This window comes from Tenrec ecaudatus, chromosome 9 (genome assembly GCF_050624435.1).
Source record: "Tenrec ecaudatus isolate mTenEca1 chromosome 9, mTenEca1.hap1, whole genome shotgun sequence".
NCBI classification, from domain to species: Eukaryota; Metazoa; Chordata; class Mammalia; order Afrosoricida; family Tenrecidae; genus Tenrec; species Tenrec ecaudatus.
This window is the reverse complement of record NC_134538.1, coordinates 160067758-160090190: the sequence shown is the minus strand read 5'-3', so window position 1 is coordinate 160090190 and position 22433 is coordinate 160067758. Positions and strand designations below refer to the sequence as shown.

The following is a 22433-nucleotide window of genomic DNA, read 5'->3' as shown; positions in this document are numbered from 1 at the left end:
ACTAACTTTTCAATGTCCTTTCATTAAATAATTTATATGAGCTAATATTTCATAAATAACATTTGTAAAGAACATTTGCATCTATATCCAAGGTCTCTAATTTTCTGTTTTATATCATATTTTTTCTTTCAAGGTAATATTATATTCATCAAGTCCTCCATCTCCTATTATCTGGAGAACATGTGTAAAATTGTTATTAATTCTTTTAAAAATAATATCTTATCTAATAATATCTTATCAAGAAGCTGACACAAGCAAACAACGTTTCCATTTAACAAGGAGTACACAAATTGTTCAGAGACATTGATTATACTGTATACAATGTATTGATATTCTCATTGACTCCTTGCTATATATTATGCTTCCAGTCAGCTGGCTTTTTGTTTATTTCCCTTTTCATCTCTGGTTTACAGTAATTATTGACCATTGAGTCTCATATGGATTTTTTAGAGGTACACAGTGCTTACTGGTAATGTTCTTTATTAAGCTAGATGATAGATTGGTTCACGGTAGTTCCGTTTGCAGTTTGCAGGATCAATATCCAGGCAAGAATTGTAACTTCCTGGAGGAGGAAAGGGCTCCGCGCAGGAATTCCGATCTTGGAGGATTTGACAAGAGAACGAGTGCATTCTGGGTGCACCGTGTAAAATGAGGACATCTTAAGTGGAGAGAGCTGCTGAAAACGAGGAATAGAAAACACACAGATTCGGGGAAGTCACTTGGTGTAGTCAAAGTTGTAGACGGTAAACATCCGTGACAATTACTTTCCCACCAGCATCTGGATGTTCTCAAAGTGGGGTCTCCACCCTAGGGAGACGGTAACATGCTCTTGGACTCATCCGGGACTGAGGCTGTGCCGCTCAGGGGCAAGGACCAGCGGTACCAAGATGGAGAAAACAGCCCAGTATGGAATTTGATGAGACGGGCCCTAGAGGCAGTAGTGAGTCCAGTTTCCTGAATCTGGGATGCAAACATTTCTAGAAGCTTCTGGCACCCTGTGGTGAGTCAGCAGCACAGACTCTGTCTGGGTCCCTAACAAATGCAGTGAACCCCTCATGGCACCAGTTCCATAGAATGATGGTTGAACATTATCTTGACCCTGTGAATGCCATGTCTGCGTCTCAGAGGCTGGGGGGGTGAACGGGGAGTGGGGGGAATGAATTCGGTTGTTGTTACATCAGCCCCAATCCATGGTCTTCTGCCGTACCTGTGACCCATGTGAATCAGACTAAGAGCTCTCTTGGATTTTCTTGGACTGGTTTCGGGAAGTACATGGTTTACCAGAGCTTTCTTTCTAGTCTGGAAACTCTACTGAAACCCATCCAACATCAGAACACCCAGGAGTCCACTGACGAAGAGTGAGGTTGTGCAAGAGCCGCACTAGCCCAGAATCAAGTCCAGGTCTTCCCTGTAGAAGGCAAAATTTCTGCCACTGAACCACCACGGCCTTGAACTAATTGGTATCCCTTAATAAATGCATTTTCTGCTTAAACTAGCCATCTCATGCTTCTGTTGCTTGCAATGTCAACACTGGGTGACGCCATATGGAAGCTTGGTAAGTAACAGGAGCAAGAAAAAGAGGGATTTCCCTTTTGCTTCCTTGTTTCTGCATAGCTATCATCACACATGCCGGGGGTTGGGGGGCAGGGGGAGAGGATCAGATATCCTTTTAAGTTCATCCATCTGGTTTTTCTTTTAAAGTCTTGGCCCAGGATGTCATTTTAGTAAGACCTTCAAAGAAGTTGTGAAGATCAACCTTTGAAACGTGAAGGCATCTGCCTCACTCTCTCCCTGGATGCATCCTGGCTTGCAGCAGCAGGTAGCTTCTCCTTGTAAAGGGTGACGCACCACAGATCATCAGGACAAGGACTCTGAGGCTGCTGCAAGTTAACCTTCTGTCCCTGCCAGTCAATGACCCTAGCTTATGCACCCAGCGCTCATTCAAAGTTCCCATTTGGTTTACTTTTCTAGCTATCTTTATTTGCTGGGGAAATTCTTAATAATCGGTTCTCTCAATTCCCAAGGTCTCTTCATTACAGCTCCAGAAACGCAGAGAAAGGCCGTTAGGTGCCTTGAGTCGGTTTGGACTCATAGCAACCCTGTTTACAACAGGAAAGGACGCCAACACCATCCTGTCCCAGGATATCCTCATAACCGTGGTCACGTCAGAGCCCGCTGCTGCGGCCTCCAGGTCCACCCATCTTGCCGTGGCCCTTCCTCTTTATCGCTGTCTTGCCACTTCACCAAGCATGGTGTCCTTCTCCGGGGACTGGTCTCTCCTGACCACACGTCCAAAGCACCAGAGATGGAGCCTCCCCATCCTTGCCTCTAAGAAGCATTCTGGCTGTACATCTTCCAAAACGAATCTGTTTGGGATGGTTTGTCTCTGGGGTTGTTTGTTTGTTTGTTTGCTGGCTGTCCGTGGTGGTTTCAATATTCTTCAACAGCACCATAATTCAAATGCACGTATTCTTCTTCAGTCTTACTTCTGCAATGTCCGACTTTCCCATGCAGATGAGGTGACTGAAAATGCCATGGACTCCTTAGTCTCCAAAGCAACCTCCTTGCTCTTCAGCATCTTAAAGATGTCTTGTACAGCAGATTTACCCCCCTGCAAGACATCATTTGATTGCTGCTTTCCGGAACGTTGATTGTAGATCCAAGTAAAATGAAATCCTTGGCAACGTCAATCTTTTCTCCATTTGTCTTCGTGTCACTAACAGACCCGTGGTGAGGATTTGGATCTTCCTTGCATGGAGTTGTAGTCCATACTGGAGGCTGCGATCCGTGACCTCCATCAGCAAGTGCTTCAAGTCCTGCTCACTTTCAGAAAGCATGGTTGTGTCATCTGCATGTCGAAACTTATTAGTACGGCTTTCCCCAATCCTGGTGCCACATTCTTCTTCATATAGTGCAGCTTCTTGGATGATGAGATGATAAAAACCCTGATTCCCCACCTTCCCTTGTTCTCTTTGAATGACCGCCTCATGATCCATATACAGGTTCCACGTTAGTGCCTACGGATGCCAAAATCTATCAAATTGTACAATTTAAATACAAGTAATTAACTGCATAGGCCAGTTATACCTGTACAATGCTGTTAGAAAACAAACAAAAAAGATAAATGCTTGAAAACAAGTTCAGTTTCGTCAATTGAAGAAATCCAAATTAAAGTCACAGTGCAGCTGCTGCCTATGTGCTCTCTGTTATCTGCCTGGGTTTATGATATTGATGACCATTGAAAGTTTCATGTTCTAGTAAAAAATAGCACAGTTCATTGACCGCCCCCCAGGCAACCAAAACTGTTTCTAAAACAATGTGGAAGTCTCAGGATTTTAAAATAGCTACCTATTTGAATAGTCAGTTCTACTTCTGGTCACCGATACTAAGGGTCTCAAATTAATAAAATATTTCATCCACAATCAGTTTTCAACAGTTTTATTGGCATATAAATCGCATATCATGCAATATAACAGTGCAAGCACATCAAGAAGAGCCATGCCGTCATCACCGGAGTCCGTCTTAGAGCACCGTCTCCTTTCTCGTACTCATTTTTAACTCCCCGCTTGCCCGCGGCACCTCGCGACATGCAGGGACCTGGAAACCACTACGCTGAGTGACGGTAGTCCATCTCAATCATCTGAATGCAGTGTTTCATAAATAGGAATATTTCCTCAGAAGGCCACGTTACATAGCCTGTGCCCTGGACAGGATAATTAACTCGGGGTGACACTGTGGGAATAACATGATGACCAACACAACAGAACATGGAGTAGATTCCACCTCACTTAGCCCCAGCCCACACCAGGGCTGGCTGCTTTTTCAAACCCTGCAGGTACCCTGCTGGGCTATGAACTGCATGGTCAGCAGTTCAAAACCACAGCTCCTCTTTGGAAGAACGATGCGGCTGTCTGCTCTCAGAAGGAGTTGTAGTCTCAAGAACTAGAGGAAAATTGAATTTTCTGCTAGTTCCTGAATGCTTCCCTCCCCCCACTACCATGACCCCAATCCTACCTGACAAATCTGACTGGACCAGAGTATGTACACTGGTACAGATAGTAGCTGGAAACAGTGGGAATCCAGGACACATGATCCCCCCAGAACCAGTGGTGAGAATGGCAATACCTGGAGGGTGGAGGGAAGGTGAGGGAGAAAGGGGGAACAGATTACAAGGATCTACATATAATCTCCTCCCTGGGAGATGGACAGCGGAGAAGTGGGTGAAAGGCGACGCTGGGCAATGTAAGATATGACAAAATAATTATAATTATAAATTATCAAGGGTTCATGGGGGAGGGGGAAGCAGGGAGGAAGGGGATAAAATGAGCTGCTATCAAGGGCTCAAGTAGAAAGCAAATGTTTTGACAATGATGAGAGAAACAAATGTACAAAAGTGCTTGACACAATGGATGTGGGTACGGATTGTGATAAGAGTTGAACGGACCTCCAATAAAATTATTTTTAAAAAACAGAGTTATAGTCTCAATTGGAATCCACTGAGTTTGATTTGGAGTTCGGAGGCTCTGCACCGGGGAAAAGTCATTGCCAGAGTCCATTCCGACTCAAAGTGACCTATAGAAGGCAGTCGGACGACCGAGTTCAAACTGCTGACCGCGTGGTTAGCAGCCCAGCCTACTCACTCTGAAAGGAAACCCACGGGGCAGTTCGACTTTGTCCTAGACGGTCGTTGTGGGTCTGACTCCACCCGATGGCAGGGAGTTATTTGAGGGTTTTCGGGGGCCACAGGTGAGTTTCCGGGAGCAACAGACCCCATTAGGCACAGTGTACACTCCCTTTATAACGCACCGTTCTGTGGAACTCATCCATGGGAGGAGCTATTGGTGGATATAAAAATCTATCACCCTGACTCACTCGCTCCCTTGATCATCAATTATCTCTAGGGGGTTGGTTGCAGCAAATTGTCCCTGTGCACTCCACGGTGGGCACCTGAATCACCCTCAAAGACTCATAGCACCCCAGGCCAGATTGGCCTTGCAGGGTGAAACCGAGCAGTGGCCGGTCAAAGACCACCGGGGAGGGGTGGAGACTGAGAAGGGAGGGGCAGAGGTTGACCAGAGGAAGGTGAACACTGACCAGGGAGGGACGGACACTAACCAAGTGGAATGGGATTTAGCAAGTAGGGGCGAGACTAACCAAGGCAGGGCGGAGACTGGCCGGAGCAGGGCTGCGGAGACCCGTGGGGGGAGGGGGCGGAGACTCAGAGAGGAGGGCCGGACTTTAAACAAGGAGGGGCGGGGACTGAGCAGGGCTGCCTGGCGGGCGGGCACCGCCCAGCCAGCATCGCCCCTGCCTCTGTCACTCAGCCGAGGGGACCGCCTCCGCTCGTCCTGTGCCCCTCCCGCCCGGACTCCCCTGGCCGTCCCTGCAGAGTGAGCAGGTCACTGCCGTTCCCTCCCTCGGCAGCCACAGCCGGACGACAGGAGCAGCGGGCAGACGGTCAGTGGACTCAAACTGGGCCCAGGGAAGGGCAGGGGTCCATGGTGGCGCAGGCCGCCAAGGGAGGGGGCCCGGGTGGAGGACGGGCCTCCTGTGCCTCCCTGGCTGTGCGCGGGGCAGATAGAGGTGACACTGACCACCAGAAAGGAAGGTGTGTGGTTGAGGGTCGCGCAGGCCTGTCGGTGGGTGGCCGGGTGCTCCGCGGCGCCTGGCGAGCTAGCCAGCACTGGCCTCTCAGGGGTCCTGGGTCCTCCAGACTGTCAGGGCCTCCTCGTGCAGTCCCATTGTTCCCCTTGCCTGGAGAGGACGCACCCCCACCCTTTTGTGCCGCCGCGGGCATTCAGCTTGGAGCCTCCAAGACCGGAGGTAGGTAGGGCTTGACCCGGGGGTGGGGTGGGGTGGGGGGGCTCTGTGTCCCTAAAGCGGACGTCCTCTGAGGCCCGGCCCGGGCCACATCGGTAGGGTAAAGGGAGCGCAGAGGGCCCAGTGTCTCTGGCAGAGAAACTAGGCAAGTAGACAGTTCTCCCTGCACTGGAAGGCCAAGGCCTGCATGCATAACCAGAGGGACCTTCACTGTTGGATGAATGTGGTCCCATCTGGAGGCAGGGCTGCCAGAGAGGACAGGCTCTCTGTAAAGCTGATGATTCGTCCTTTCATCTACGGTCATTTCAAAGTATCATGTGTCCAGTTTTTTAGTTTATTATTATTTCGCTTTTTAAATATGTATGTATATGATGGATTATGTGTAGAGACCAGTTGTGTAACATCTAAGAATGGTTTCATAACCATGGAAGGAACAGCTGGGATAATAGATAAATCGACAGGATGTTGCTTAGCAGCCACCTGTGAATATGGCTCATCTCTAAGACTGCCCCTGTCTGGTAGGAGTCCTGAGGGAACCATGGTTGAAGCCATTCCTCAGCTAACCAGGCAGTGATTTGACGCCACCAATTGCTCCAGTTGGCAAAGATGTGACCTTGTGCTTTTGCACAGACTTACCATCTTGAAAACCCTGCAGGGCAGTTCGGCTGTGCCCCCCAGGGTCACTTTGAGTTGGACAGGGGCCAGCAGTGCCCGTGAGCCCTGAGAAGTGAGGACCACAATGATTTTTGCATCAATCATGTCCTTGCATTTCTTTCCAGGGTTACCATTCATGTATGCATCTCTAAGCAATGCTTTTCCCTAGTTTTAAATTTTGAATTAGTGGATTTATCTGTACAGGTCCATACGTGTTTTTTTACTTTTAATTCAGTCATATTTCTGCATCTTTCATGTTCACTGTTTAAGAAAACATTAGGTTGTCAAGCGCCATCGAGTCTACTTCAACCCACAGCGATCCTGTGTGCATCAGAATGAAATACTGCCTGGTCCTGCCCCATCCTCACAGTTCCTATGTCTGAGCCCATCATTGCAGCCACTGTGTCCATCCATCTTGTCATGGGCCTTCTTTTTTGCTGCCCCTCCACTTTACCAGCATAATGTCCTTCTCCAGAGACTGGTCTCTCCTGACAACACGTCCAAGGTACGTGAGACAAAGTCTCACCATCCTTGCTTCTAAGGAGCATTCTGGCTGGACTTCTTCCAAGAGAGATTTGCTTGTTTTGGCAGTTCCCCAGTACCATCATTCAAAATGCATCCATTCTTATTTGCTAATAAATGTCCAACTTTCACAAGCCTATGAGGCTTTTAAAAATGATGACGGCAACATATGCACGTATGTGATTGATAAAATTGATGTATCAGTTGTTCTAAGAGCTGCAAGAGCCCCCAATAAAATGATTAAAAATAGAAAAAAAGAAAGAAAAAGAAAATACCATGGTTTGGGCCAGGCTCACCTAAAAGTAAAAACATCCTTGCTTTCCCCCTTGTGCTGTGTTCATACGTATTTTAGCTCTTCTGATCACGGACATTTGGGTTGCGTCTAGTTTGAAAGCCGCATTAGTCAACTACTGATGGGAGTAAACCCCTCAGCACTTAGAAGCCTGAAACAAACTGCACCACGGCAAGACACTCCTGATGATCTCACAGTTTCTGTACAGCCCACCTGGTGTCCCGTCAGTTCCTTCCCAAGCTTAATCAATGTATTGATTAGGGGAAAGGTCATCTCAGGAGTCCCCCGGTGATGTAAGTGGTGAACACACAAAATGGCTAATCTAAAGGTTGGAGGTTCAAGTCTATCCAAAGGTGTCTTGGAAGAAATTTTACCTACTCCACAAAAACCAAGCCACTGAAAACCCTACGTACTAAGCACAGTTCTATCCTGACACACCTGCGCCCCCATGAAGGGAGGTCACCATGAGTGAATCAACTCAATAGGAAGTGATACTGTCATGTCATGGGTCAGGGCCAGGGAGAACCACTGAGAAACTCATTCAGGTGACTGCTGGTGAACCCATGGGCTTCACTGGCTTTAGCTGGACTCTGTCCTTTGCCACCTGGGCCACCATGTGGCCGCTAGTTACAGATGGCCGCTCGCTTCCCCCGGCAAAGATGCCTTGAGAAAAGGGAAGGGAAAGCTGGAATCAAGATTCTCTTTGTAATGTCATCTCAGAAGTGACATCTGTCCTAGCTTGTTAGAAGGCGACACCCTGCCCCCTCCCACCCCAGGCAGGCTCCTTTAGTGTCTCACATTGCAAGAAGAGAGTGGGTCTTTTGATCAAGTGGAGTAAGCAAAGGGTTGTGTGCCAACGGCAGAAGGGGCTAGAAGACCAAGAGTCACCTTGTGGTTGTTAAACTACAGCACTGAGCATGACCAGTTCTATCCTCTAACTTCTGCAATGTGTTGACCAAGGCCTTCCTCTTGAATGATTCCACAGCGAGCAAACATCCTTGAGCAAGTTCACTTGGACCCTGATCTGGTTTTCAGTTGCCTTTCAGATGGCTCTTTGAGTTGGCACACCAGGACAAAACAGGGTGTGGCTGCACGATCCGCACAATTGTTGGTGTGTCTGAACCATTGTTGAAGCAAGTGGGGCAATGCATTTCAATGAAGATCTTCTTTACCAACCCTCTGCCAAGCACCACACCCTTATTCAGGGACTGGCCCCTAAGGGTGACAAGTCCAAAGGACATAAGACAAAATCTCTCCATCCCCTTCTTGGTTGTACTTGGCCCAGGAAAGATTTGGTCATTCTTCCGCCTGTTATGTCTGGTGCTCTTTAGTTACTATCCAGCCCTCTAAGGCCCGTGCCATGATTGAAATAACCTGGCTTAACTCCGGCACAACTGAATCCTCAAAATCGCATCTTTGGTTGTTTTTTTTTCTTTCGAACACTTTTAAAAAGGACTTTTGTTTCAGGTTTTCCTAGTGCAAATACATTGATCCTACCCACCACCCACCCCGATTGCTGCTTCAAAGAGTGGTGACTGCAGATCAAATGAAACGTATGTTGACAGCCTCAGTCTGTCCTCTGTTTGCCATGATGTTATCAGGTAGTCCAGTTGTGAGGGTTTTTGTTTTCTGGATGCTGAAGAGTTAAGTCCTACTGAAGCCTCTAGTCTTTGGCCTTCATCACTGTGTGCTTCAAATCCTCTCTGCTTTCAGCAAGCAAGATTACGTTGAAAGAATTTAGTAGGAGCTCTTCTGTCAAGTTCTTAAAACATGTTTCAGTTGATACCTTTCCAATAAACATAATTTTGTGTGATAATATTAAGTAGAGGAAGAGAGATTTTGCTCGTCAAACACTTTTCAAATTTGTAATATGTATTTCTTTTTTTTCAGTTTTTTTTAATTAAATAATTTTATTGGAGGCTCTTACATCTTTTATCATAATCCATACATTCATCCATGGTGTCAAGCACATTTGTACATATTTCTGCCACCATCATTTTCAAAGCATTTTCTTTCTACTTGAGCACTTGATATCAGCTGCTTATTTTTCACCCTCCCTCATGAACCCTTGGTAAGTTATAGATTATTATTTTCATATCTTGCTTTGTCCTCTGTTTCCCTTCACCCACTTTTCTGTCATTCATCCCCCTGGGAGGGGGTTATATGTTGATCCTTGTGATCGATCCTTTCTCCCGACACCTTCCCCTTATCCTCCTGGTATCTCTATTCTCATTGTTGGCTCTGAGGGGTTTATCTATCCTGGATTCCCTGTGTTTCAGGCTCTCTTATCTGTAGCAGTGTGCATGTTCTGATCTAATCTGATTTGTAAGGTAGAATTGAGGTCATGATAGTGGAGTGAAGGAAGCATTAAGGAACTAGAGGAAAGTTGTGTGTTTCATCAGTGCTATAGAGCACCCTGACTGGCTCATCTCTTCTTTGTGGCTCTTCTGTGAGGGGATGTCCAATTGTCTACGGATGGGCTTTGGGTCTCCACTCCATGCCCCACCCCGCCCCCATTCACATTGGGTATGATTTTGTTTTGAGTCTTAGATGCCTGATATCTGATCCCATTGACACCTCATGATCACACAGGCTGACATGATTCTTTAATGTGGGCTTTGGTGCTTCTGAGCTAGATGGCCACTTTTTTATCTTCAAGCATTTAAGACCCCAGACGCGATCTCTTTTGATAGCAGGGCACCATCAGCTTTCTTCACCACATTTGCTTATGCACCCTCTTTGTCTTTGGCAATCGTATAGGGAAGGTGGCCATCTCAGAATGCCAGAATATTAGAACAAAGCATTCTTGTGTTGAGGGAGGAATTGAGTCAAGGCCCAATGTCCATCTGCAACCTTAATTCTTAAAATATATATATAAATACATAGATCAATTCCCCTCTTGTTATAGATAAATATATTTACATGTGTACATACCTGTATTTAAACCTCTATAAATGCCCTTTGCCTCCTGCTTCTTTCCTCTATTTCCTTTTACTTCCCTCTTGTCCCACCATCATGGTCAGCCTTCATTTGGGTTTAGTAATTCCTCACTGCTACATTGCCCCACTAGGCATCCTGTGCCCTTCTCTCCTTTGATTTTAGTTCACTTATTGTTCCCTTGTCCCTGGGTTTCCCCCACTTCCTTTCTCCCACTGCCCCTTCTCCTACATCCCCGTCCCCCCACCCGAACCATCGGTCCTGTTCTTATTGTCTCCAAATTGTTTATCCCAACTATCTTATCTAAATAGACATGCAGACACATTAATAAGTGCAAAAACCAGGCAAAACAGCAAAGGAAGTCAAACCCAACAAAGCATCAACAACAAACAAAACAAAATAACTACAACAAAAAGAAAGCGACTGACAAAAATGGAAAAGCCTATAAATATTCAAGGTCTGTTGGCTTTTACCAGTGTTTTCCAGTCGAGTTTGATGGGGTGCCACACTCTGTCTCCCAAGTCTATTTTTGGTATTCCTGGAGATTTTATCACTTTGCTCTCCTTGCTGCACTGTTGCATGCCCTTAGTGTTTCACCTCAGTGGGACGGGGTCAGATTGGGCACAGTTCCTGCACTATCTGCAGTGTTGTCCCCCATAGTGGTATGGTTCAGTGAGGGACATTGGGTCTCATGGTGAGGCTGACTCTATGATCCTCTCTGTACATTGTCTGCTCTGAGCAGGAATATCGTCCTCGGGACTTGATGGGCCAGGATGTGTTCCCTTCCCTCTCCACCCCTTTTCATTTCTCCTGTGTGCTCTAATCAGACATGCCCCTCTCCCCTAGCTGTAGCTTCAGTGCTATCCTCTGGAATGCAGTGTGAAATCCTGCAAAATATCACAAAAATGAATGTCTACCATTCGAAGCTGGAAGCAGCAGAAAATCTTATGGCCATTCAAACATAAGGCTATTGCCCAGGTAGAGTCTTAACCTGACCTAACATAATGTAATCACAGCCAATCAGGTAAACATCCAGAATGGGATAAGATTCCCGTAGAATGCAACATCTTCGCTCAGGTGACGGCTCTGATGTAATCAGCTGAAAGGGCATTTCCTTGAGAGCATGGCCTGCTTCCATTATAGAGGCACACTGTGGAAAAGTTTGTTTGTATTTCACTGGGTTTGGATACTACATCTGGCTCATTGACCCCTGATTCTTTGGACTTGAACCAATGGCCCGTCTTATTGCCTGCCAATCCTGGAAGTCATCAGTGGCCATCATCTGACCTGATGACCATGGTTAAATTCACCACTACATCCACGAGCCTGGCCTGCTGACATTGGACCCATTTGTCTCCAAAGTCACCAGCCTGCTAAATTTTTCCTGCTCTTGGGTCCAGCATCCCCTGAAGCTACTCGAATCAGGAGAAATCTCCAACCTAGAATCTCACCCATGGACTTGGAATCTGCCTGGATTTAGACTTGCCCATTTCTAAAATTGTGTGTGCCACTATCTTGTTATAAATTGTTATAACTTCCATCTGCGTGTATCTACTTAAGCTTCACTGTCTTTGCTTCTCTGGAGAACCCAGCCTAAGGCACATTCTTTTACCTCATCATTTCTTCCACCATTGCTTTACCTTCTCTATATTCAAGAAGAAATTTCACACTCTTCTGACATCCACATTGGTCTCTTCTTTATTTCCTCTTTAATGACCTTTGCTTTCTTCACATAGTCACAGTCATGTTGCTGAAAGGGATATCTTCTTTTGTTTTTCAATGAATATGTGTTGGTACCACCTCATTCTATTATGTGATCACTGGCATAATTGCTATCCATAAGGCTGTGTATTTCAATTACTGATCTTCCCTCTTTGTTTTCAACATTTGTGGTCTAAGTACCAGAAGTGGACAATGAATCTTGATTGCATCTAATTTTGTGGACGCCTTCAGATTTCTCCAGGTTTTAAAAGAGTGGTAGACTGGTGAGTAATGGCTATCTTAGCTGGTCGACCTGGTAGGCAAATGGATGTTATTCTGGCTGTGTTGACCTTCGAGGTAGACCTTGAAATCTTTTTGATGATGATTGTGATGCAAACCAGATTCAAATCAGAGCAATATGCTCACCTCATTGAACTGAACTGATTTTGGAAAGTGGATGGCTTTCAAGGACTTCAGACAAAGTTGTACATGGCATAACCAGTCTGATCACAAGAGTCGGGAGTTAGTTTTAAATAATAGCCATATACAAATATTGCCATACCCGAGTTGGTCAGAAGCACTTCCTTTAGTTTACTGTGGGGAGTCAGAACCTGCTCAGTTTGAGCTAATCAAGCACGGAAAGGTCAAGAAGAAGAGTGACCCGGTTTAGAGCAGCACTGCCTGTACCTTAATATTTGAACTCTCCAGAAAGGATGGGCCTCCTGGGCGGTGCGTCTGCCAACACACTGGGTGACAGCAGAGTTAAGTCAGGCAGAAACAGTACAGGGTGCACACATATAGAACGTTCTCTAACATTATATTTGCAGTAATTTCTACCAGTTTTTCAGTCGCAACTTTAACCCTGAGACAAGATGGGTAAGGTACAGATGCAGGCTGTAATAACCTATGGGCCTGTTTTGTGTTCCATGCGTCTGTGTAAAATCACTTCAGACTTTGTGTGCTACTAAAGAGAAGTTTGAATACTAGTAAACCCTAAAGCAGGGGGGTTATTTAAAGCTGTTTTTAAATGAGTTATCATGCCTTGATCTGGGGTAAGATATTATATAGATCATGCCCAAAAGTCATTAATTTTTGAATAAAATTGAAGCCCTGAGAGAACCAAGTTAAGAAGCCATGCTTATGAGGGCAATAAATGTACAGACGTGCTTCACACAATTGATGTATGTATGGATTGTGATAGGAGTTGTATGAGCCCCTAATAAAACAATTAAAAAATAGTGCAAAAAAAAGAATCCATGTTTGGCAGTAGGCACAGAATCTTAGAAAATCTCCCTTATTTTTTCATTGTTTTAGTAAAAGGCAGTTGCAATAACTTCTTTGCTCTTGGGTTCAATCAACATTCCTCCTGCAGAGATTAAATTACTTAGTATTTGACAAAGGCTGTGATATTTCAACTTTTCTATAGATATGTTATTTCTCCCAACAGCTAGATGTGTTAACCAAGTGACACTCTATTCTAGGAAGAATTACGAAGAGAGAATTACTGAGAGGTGAAGCACATCACTAAATCATCAACATACTGTAATATGGAAGGCTCATTTGGAAATTCTGAAGGTTGTAAATATGCTTGTAAAATTTGGTAAAAATACACTTAAACAAAACAACTCAGAAAAGTGGGTGAAGGAGACATTGGACAGGGCAAGATATGACAAAATAATAATTTGTAAATTATCAAGGGTTCATGAGGGAGTGGGAAGTGGGGAGGGAGGGGTAAAAATGAGGAGCTAATGCCAGGGGCCTGGGTGGAGAGCGATGTTTTGAGAATGATGAGGGAAATGAATGTACAAATGTGTTTTACACAATTGACGTGTGTATGGATTGTGGTAAGCGTTGTATGGACCCCTAATAAAATGGGTTTTTTTAAAACCTCAATGTCATAGAGTCCACTTGATTCCCTGTGACCCTGTGGAGCAGGGTAGAACTTCCCGTGTGGAATCCCTTGAGTATCACTCTATAGGAGTAGAAAGTCTTATCTTTCTCCTGAAGAGTGGCTGGTGATTTTGAACTGCTGACCTCACAGTTAGTCACCCAACATGTGGCTCATCGGCTGTAAAATTTGAAGCATGACAGTGCAAGTGAGTTGTTGGTTGTCCCAAATAAAGACAAGTGTATACTGGCTTGCCAAGTCTACAGGACTACTGAAAAGGTACTGCAGAGATCACATATGGTGTCAGCAGGGAGATTTGAAAGTAACAAATGTGGATTAGGAACAACAGAAAATGGTTAAAGACATGTCGATCCTGAGTTAATCTCCAACTTTATTGTGTGACTTTTAATCTGAAAGGACAAGCGTATTGCGAAGGCTAGTGAAGAAATGATTCTCAACATTTTCGTGATAAAATCCTGAATTATAGGAGTTATTTTCCTCATTAATTCTCACTTATGTTGGCTACGGTGATTCTGTGCAAGGGCTTAGATATGTCCTTGTACATTTTCATAGGCTCAGTAAATAACACTGTGCTAATGTCATGGGTCCTGTGGCCGATAAAATATTTGCAGATCCTCAGGGCAAAAGAAGCCTGCAGAGCAGATTTCTGAAAGAGCACAGCTAGCTTGCAAAGGCCCTGGACTTTAAAACAGTATCAGTCTTTTAAGTTCTGGTTTCCAGGCACCATTAATACGATTCCTCTTTTCCACTACATTGTAAATGGATATTTTATTTAGATCTACACTTTAATCCTTATTTTGTGTGCAAAAATCGATTTTTTTTTTTCAAACCGTTATTTCAGGAAAGACCTTAGAGATTACTTTATGTAAGTGTTTGCTCCTGTTCAAGCTTCTTCGAGAAAGGCTTTGGCTATGTTCTCTGCATGCAAGGCTAAATTATCTTGGGGAATTTTCCATTCAACATTTTCTCACCATAATCCGGTTCCCCCAGGACCAACTACCATATGGAATGATTTATGCAAATCAGTCAATAAGATAATATAAATGCTTCAAAGTTTTACTGAAGTCGCAAGGATCCTCACATGATTTTGAAAATCTTTACCAATGCTGCCTCATCCTGTGTGCTTCCCTGGAGCGAAAATAATAATATTATCCTTTGATTTCCATTGATAACCACTCCAAATTCCTTGGGGTAAATCTTTCAAGCCATTTCAGGAGTAGATTTAGGATACTTTGTCTTTGAGGCTTTTTCGGATCCTTCAGGGAAGATAAGAAGTTAGAGAAGCTTGTTTTCCAAAGGGTAGGAAGGTCGAGGAGGGTACAGAGGAGCAATTGCCCTCATAGAAGCAAGGAGTGGCTACACTGAAGGTGTAAGCACAACAGAGGTTTGACTTTGTAATTCCTCATTTTGATTAGTCATTTCAGAAACTATATTCTGTGATTCTTTATTGTACTCAGTCAAGTTAGAGGCAGTACGAGGCGTCTTGCAAAGAGGTTACTTTTCTATTTTGATGTCATTAAGAAACCTCAAAATATAAATCTAAAATGATGTTTCACTGAAATTTACTATGAAATCAGAAACCTTTATTTCTCAATTTAATATGCAGAAAATTTAACTTAGAATGATTTAATGTTCCTCAGAGAAGCCATTGATATGAACTGCCTGTGGTTAAGTCAAACTCAGCAGACAGAAACAAGCATGCAAAGAACCAAAATGCTTGTTCATGGAAGGCGTTCTGTAAGGAAATTCAACAGTGCTCTTTAGATTGGGCATTTCCATGCTCCCCAAGGCAGAATAAAATCAACTCCTAAAGCTTTTCAGAAGGCTAGAACCGGCCGATATCTCTAAGATCCTGATACTCTGAAGCCACAACTGTGTGGAACCTAAAAACCAAAGGTGCTTATATTCCATTTTTTAAAAACTGAAAAGAAAAAGAAAGGCAAATCTTACAATAAAGCCTGAGAATCTTTTATGCTCAAAGAGTAGAGTTCGATACCTGAAATTCACATAGCCTCAACTCCTCAGTCTGCCAAGGAAATGAAGGGGCCCCAAACGCCCAGCCTACTCCCGTCTCTGGTGCCGTGGCGGTTGCAATAGAAAAGTCACCTTTTGGTTTCCCTTCATGGTCGCCAAAAATCGTCACAGCAAAGCACCAGACTTACACACGGTTAGAAGTGAAAGAAAAGAGCTTTATTGAAAGGTAGATTGATTCGTGACACACAAGGCACCCTGGAAACCAGGCAGGGAGTTTTAGTGTTCCCAATGGCAAGTTAGAGCGGTCTGACTAGGTAAACAAAGAGCTGTGTCCACAGCAGGAACATTTAGATGAAAAAAGTTACTTAGGGACTTTAAAAAATTTGCATTTTCTAACCTCCCCGAGAATGTTGACTAAGTCCTTTTTCCTAGAGCTAGCAATGCAGACACTCTTGACAAACAGCTTTTAAACAAACAACCCCTCCCCACCCCCCCCACACACACACAAGCTAAACCTTGCCCCTTACTCCCTTTAGGCTACAGGCAGTTAAACTGTTACAAGAAGCTGAATTGTCTCTTGAAAGCATCAGGAGAAAGATTTGGGGGGGAGGGCAGGGGGGCGGAAGAGGGCAACTGCAATTCGATTCAAAACAGGCTTCTGTTATGATCTCAAGCAGTGGTTTAATCGGGCCATTTGCATCCGTTTTGGCGTTCCCTTGCTCACAGTGCATCATTGTCACCATCAACTGTGTGCTGTCACTAGATCTACACAAGATCCCATCTATAGATCTAGCACACACTGACGGGAAGCGGTTGCACAGGCTGTGGAGACCAGGAAAGGGAGGACACGGAGGACCATGTTGTGGCTTCTGTTGCTGCTGCTGGGAGCCATGGAGCGGGTTCCAGCCCACAGCGACCCGGTGTGCAGCAGAAGAAAGCCCCTGCCGTGCACAGTCCTCACTGTTGTGCTTGCCTTGGAGCCCATCTTGGTGAGGGCCCTCCGCTTGGTCACTGCGCCTCTGCTTTACCGAGCATGATGTCCTTCTCCAGGGTACGCTCTCCTGACAACATTGCCAAATCTCCCCGTCCTCGCCTCTCAGGGCACTCTGACTCTACTTATTCCAACACACATTCCTTTCTTCTTCCTGCAGTCTGTGTCTCTCTCTTTCAATAGCCTTTGCTAGCACCGCAGTTCAAATACATCAAATGTCCAACTTCCACCTGCATATGACGTCATTGAAAAATACCGTGGCTTGGTTCAGGCCCAAGGTAACAGCCTTCCTTTTTCAACACTTTTTTTTTTTCTGGAAAGACTTTATTTTGGGGGTGGGGAGATGGGGGCACGGCACTCAGTCCTTCTTGGCAGCGGCCTTCCTCATGGCGGCCAGCACGTTGCTCAGCTCCTCTCTCTTCCTCTTGGCCCGGATATGTGTCCCCACGGGCTTCTTGATGAACTTCAGTGCCCGCTTGTCCTTGGAGACCTTGAGCAGCTCCATGGCCCTCCGCTCGTAGGGTGCGAAGCCGCACACCTCCCGGATCATGTCCCGCACGAACTTGGTGTGCTTGGTGAGGCGCCCGCGGCGGCGGCGGCTCGCTCACATTCTTGGTCACCTTGTGGCCCTTGTCGAGGCCCACGGCCATAGGGGAGCGCACAGCCATGGCGCCGACTCTTCGATGGGTGCCGCGGCTGAAGGGCTCAACACTTTAAAAGAAATCTTGTGCAGCAGACTTAACTAATGCAGTGCATTGTCTGAGCTCTTGACCGCTGCTTCCACGAGCTTTGATTGTGGATCGAAGCAAGGCAAAATTCTTGACAATGTCAATCTTTTTTCATTTATCATGATGTTCCTATTGGCCCAGTTATGAGGGGCTTTTTTCCTTTATACCGAGTTGTAATGCTTACTGAAGGCTAAAATCCTTGATCTTCATCAGCAAGTGCTTCAAGTCCTCCTCACTTTCAGCAAGCAGGGTTGTGTCCTCTGCATATCACAGGTTGTTAATGAGCCTTCTTCTGGTCTCTATAGAATCCATCTTCTCTGATGATATGCTTAGCGTACACACTGAATAAGTATGGTAAAAGGGTGAAACCCTGACGCACACCTTTCCTGATTTTAAACCATGAACTGTCCCCTTATTCTATTCACACGACTGCCTCTTGATCCATGTACATGTTCTACAGGCACCCAATGAAGTGTTCTGGATTTCCCACTCTTATCGTGGTTTTCCTAGATTGTTATGATCCACAGGGTTGAATACCTTTGCATAGTGAATAACACATCTTTCCAGGATTCTCTGCTTTTATCCAAGATCCATCTGACATCATCAAGGGTATCCTTTGTTCCCCGTCATCTCCTGAATCCAGCCGGAATCTCTGGCAGCGCCCTGCAACCATTGTTGGATGATCTTCAGCACAAAGCATAGTGGTTACTGTTGGGCTGCAGTCCACAAGCTCAGCTATTCAAAACCACCAGAATCCGAGGGGGGAATGGGTTTCTCTACTTCCGTCAACGGAGTCTCTGGGCAGTTCTACCCTGTCCTGTAGAGTCTCTAAGAGTCAGTATTGACTCAATAGCAGTAAGCGACAGTGCTATTAATGATACAATTATGTAATGGATGCATTTTCCTGGATCACTTTTCTTTGCAATGCATACAAATATGGCTGTTTCAGTCACTTAGCCAAGTAGCTGTCTTCCAAATTTCCTGGCATAAATAAGTAAGTGCCTCCAGTGCTCCATCAGCTGGTTGACCCATTTCCTCTGTTAATCTACCAGGTCCTGCAGCCTTGTTTGGGGCTAATGCTTTCAGTGCAGCTTGGACTTCTTCCTTCTGTACTGTTGGTTCTTGAACATATGCTACTTCTTGAGATGGTTTGATGTAGACTAGTTCTTGTTTGGTGCGGCACATCTGTGTTTTCTTTCCATTTCATGCAATATTAGCTAATAATGTCCTTGATTTTTTTTTTTTGCGGAGTTCCTACGTGGTGAAAAATATTAGTGGTCAGCTGTTAACTGAAATGTTGGAGGTTTGAGTTCACCCAAAGGCTCCTTGGATGAAACTCACCATGCTCATGGCCATCAAGTCAAGGCCAGTCCATAGTGACCCTACTGGGCAGGGCAGAACTTCAGAGATGGTAAATCTTTATGGGACTAGAAAGCCTCATCTTTCTTACAGAGAAGCTGGCAGTTTCAAATGACTAACCTGGCACTCAAGGAGCCCAAAACGCAACCCAGTTAAATCACCAGGGATTCTGCTTGGAAGGGAGGTCTGGAGTTCTACTCCTTAAAAATTAGCCACTGAAAGCTCCATGCACTGCAGTTAGACACTGAGGTACGTGAAGTCCCTGAGTCGGACTAAACTCCATCGCTTCTCACTGGAGTCTTGGTTTAGAACATTGTTGCACGTGACTGCTGGGACACATGTATGAGACTTTCCCTGGAGTATACATGTCGTAGAATTGTTGGTGTAAAGGATTTGTGTGTGTTCAGCTTTATTGGGTACCACCCAGCTGTTTTCCTAAGTGTTGAACCAGTGTTCACTCCCTCCAGCAAGGGAAGAGTCTCCTCGTTGCTCCACATTTTTACTACATCCTGTCATTGTCCTCCTTCATGATCAATTTGGTTCATATGAAATAACATTCTATTGCAATTTTAATAACATTTCATCGATAGGTTGACCTTCGTTTCTTTCATGTGCTGCTGAACTGTGGTTCTTGCAGTCTCCCTATGAAACTCTGATTTTCTGTTACTTGTTTTCTTATTGGGCTCTTTGTCTTTCTCTTATGGAGTGGTTGGAACGCTTTATTCCTACAATCTGGATACAAGTCCCTCTGTTCTTAGCTGTCTTTGCCACAGCGGCCAAGTTGCAGTTTGGCACTTACATTTTCTCTCTCTCTTTAGCTTTCAATGAATTCAAGTTTAAAATTTTAATTTATTAATAGCACTATTTTATAAATTGTCTCTTTTTTTAAAAACTGTCCCCTCAAAATTATAAAATTATTTTACTATATTGTGGTCATAAAATTTTTACTGTGGTATATACCAAGTTTTCCCATTAGTTAGTTTTAAGGCACCTGGAAATTGATGCTTATTTTGTCATTTATTCCATATGGATGATTAATTGTCTCACTATTGATACTATAGATGAATTTGTGTTCCATAAATTCATGAACTTGTTGTAACTGCCCTACTCTCTTATCTATTTATCTAATTCTAAACTGTAATAATTTTTATACTTTTGTACTGTTAAATTTTATACTTTTGTAATGTCTTGAATTCTCATAGGACAATACTAAAATATTTGGGGAGTATTTTAGCTATTCATAGGCATTTTTTTCTCATCCATACAAAACAGTTAAGTAAACATGTCAAGGTCGACCTTGTCAAGACAGGAAACAAGCCTGCTGGTTGATTAATGTTCCACTAAAGCTTGCTCCTAATTGGAACAACCACAAAATATACCTCTCTAAGACATTATGTACTATCCTGGTACTTGATATTACTGATCTGAATCATCTGTATTGTTTTTCAGTGTTTCACAATTGTTTTTCTTTCCCTCACTTTTGCTTAAAATTATTTATCTGAGTATATTTTTGGAGGAGGCTTGGTGGCGCCATCCGGTAAACATTGGACTACTTATCACAGGATCAGTTCAAATCCACCCAGTTTCTCCAGGGGATGTAAGTAAGTCTGTCTGCTCCCATAAAGATTGATAACCTCAGGAACTCATAGGTTCTTTATACGTCAGAATAAACTCATTGGCTTTGGATTTGCTAAGTATATTTTTACTACTACTGTAAATATTTTTTAAGATATGACAAAATAATAAGAGTTTATTAATTATGAAGGGTTCGTGAGGGAGGGTGAGTAGGGAGGGTGGGGGGAAATGAGGAGCTAATATTAAGGGCTCAAGTAGAAAGCAAATATTTTGAGAATAACGATGGCAACAAATGTACAAATCCTTGACACATGGATGGATGTATGGGCTGTGATAAGAGCTGCATTAGGCCCCAACAAAATGATTTTTTTTTAAAAAAAGACCTTCTCCTTTTTATCTTTCCACAAATGAGTGTATTTGATTTCTGTGTATGCCATTTGGGAATTCATGTGCATATTAAGCATTTATGCTGCTGACAAAATGCACTTTCAATGAATATATCTGCAGTCTTATAGGAATCTTTTTTTAGGTGTCTTATAGTATTTATATGCCCTTTTAGTTGTATACTTGACCAAAAATGTTTGAACTCCACACTTCTACTTCTTTTTTTTATTATTCATTTCACTTTATTTTAAATATTTCTTCTTTTTTTTTTTTTACATTTTATTAGGGACCCATACAACTCCTATCACAATCCACACATATACATTCATCAATTGTATAAAGCACATCCATACATTCCCCGCCCCAATCACTCCCAAAGCACTCGCCCTCCACTCAAGCCCCCTGCATCAGGTCCTCTTTTTTCCCCTCCCTCCCCTTTCCCCCCTCCCTCATGTGCCCTTGGTAATTTTTACATCGTTATTTTGTCATATCTTGCCCTATCCGGAGTCTCCCTTCACCCCCTTCTCTGCCGTCCCTCTCCCAGGGAGGAGGTCACATGTGGATCCTTGTAATCAGTTCCCCCTTTCCAACCCACTCACCCTCCACTCTCCCAGCATCGCCCCTCACACCCTTGGTCCTGAAGGTATCATCCACCCTGGATTCCCTGTGCCTCCAGCCCTCATATGTACCAGTGTACAGCCTCTGCCCTATCTATTGTAAATATTTTTATGTAAATACGAGTTGACTCTTGCTGGCATACAGAAATGGAACAAACTCCACGTTGCCTGTTGATTGTGCTTGCATCAAATGTATCAACTCTATTAATAGTTGTATCCTTTCTTTATATTTCCCGGTACCACTGCTTTCCAGCCACAGCTCTGGCTTTAATATTAATATATTTGTTAGAATTTAGTTTTAAGTATTTTGAAGTTTTTGTTATGCTTTCTATTTTACCAATGCATTCCCTACAAGTATATCCTTTCATTTTTAATCAGACATATAGCCATTTGGAAATTATTGGTTCATATTAACTGTTGGTTTACTCGTTGATATTGTTGTCAGGGAATGTTTGGTACCAAGTCCTGTATACTTGTTAAAGCTGGCTTTCTAACTTGGCACATGGTCACTTTTTGGCGAGTGAGCTTGGGGAAAAAAAACATGCAGCCTTTAGATATATAATATTCAATGTATGCCTTTAAAACAAACATGTTCATTATACAATCTATCAATTGCTATCGTCTTGAATGATCAGTTCTGTGGTTGCTGTTAGCTGGCCTTGAGTTGGCTCAGACGCACGGTGACCTTCTGTCTGAGAGAACCTGCCAGGACCCGCACACCCTCGTGTCCACCGTTTGATCCATGAACTTCAGGATCTATGGTTAATGTGTCAACGCATCTCTGTGAGCGCTCCATTGTTTACACCGGTCTATTTGCTGACGTGGTGTCCTTTTTAGTGATTGGTCCTCTCTTGCTACATGTCCAAGGTAAGTGAGCCAAAGTCTCACCACCCTCACGTCCAAGGAACACTTTGATGATACTTTTCCGAAGATGGATTTGTTCACACTTTTGCCACTCCACGGTAGAGTC

General features: G+C 44.1%; 1 protein-coding gene across 2 annotated transcripts in view; it reads left to right on the top strand.

Annotated features, from left to right (window-relative positions):
- The first annotated feature begins 5301 nt into the window (after positions 1-5301).
- TCAF1 (TRPM8 channel associated factor 1) overlaps positions 5302-22433 on the top strand; it is a 48137-nt gene continuing 31005 nt past the window's right edge. Inside the window, exon 1 of one of the 2 annotated variants that reach the window (XM_075558762.1) lies at positions 5302-5457. The gene's annotated coding sequence lies outside the window, so the exon portion shown is untranslated. The remainder of the gene's footprint in view (positions 5458-22433) is intronic. The other variant, XM_075558763.1, reaches the window with a different exon arrangement.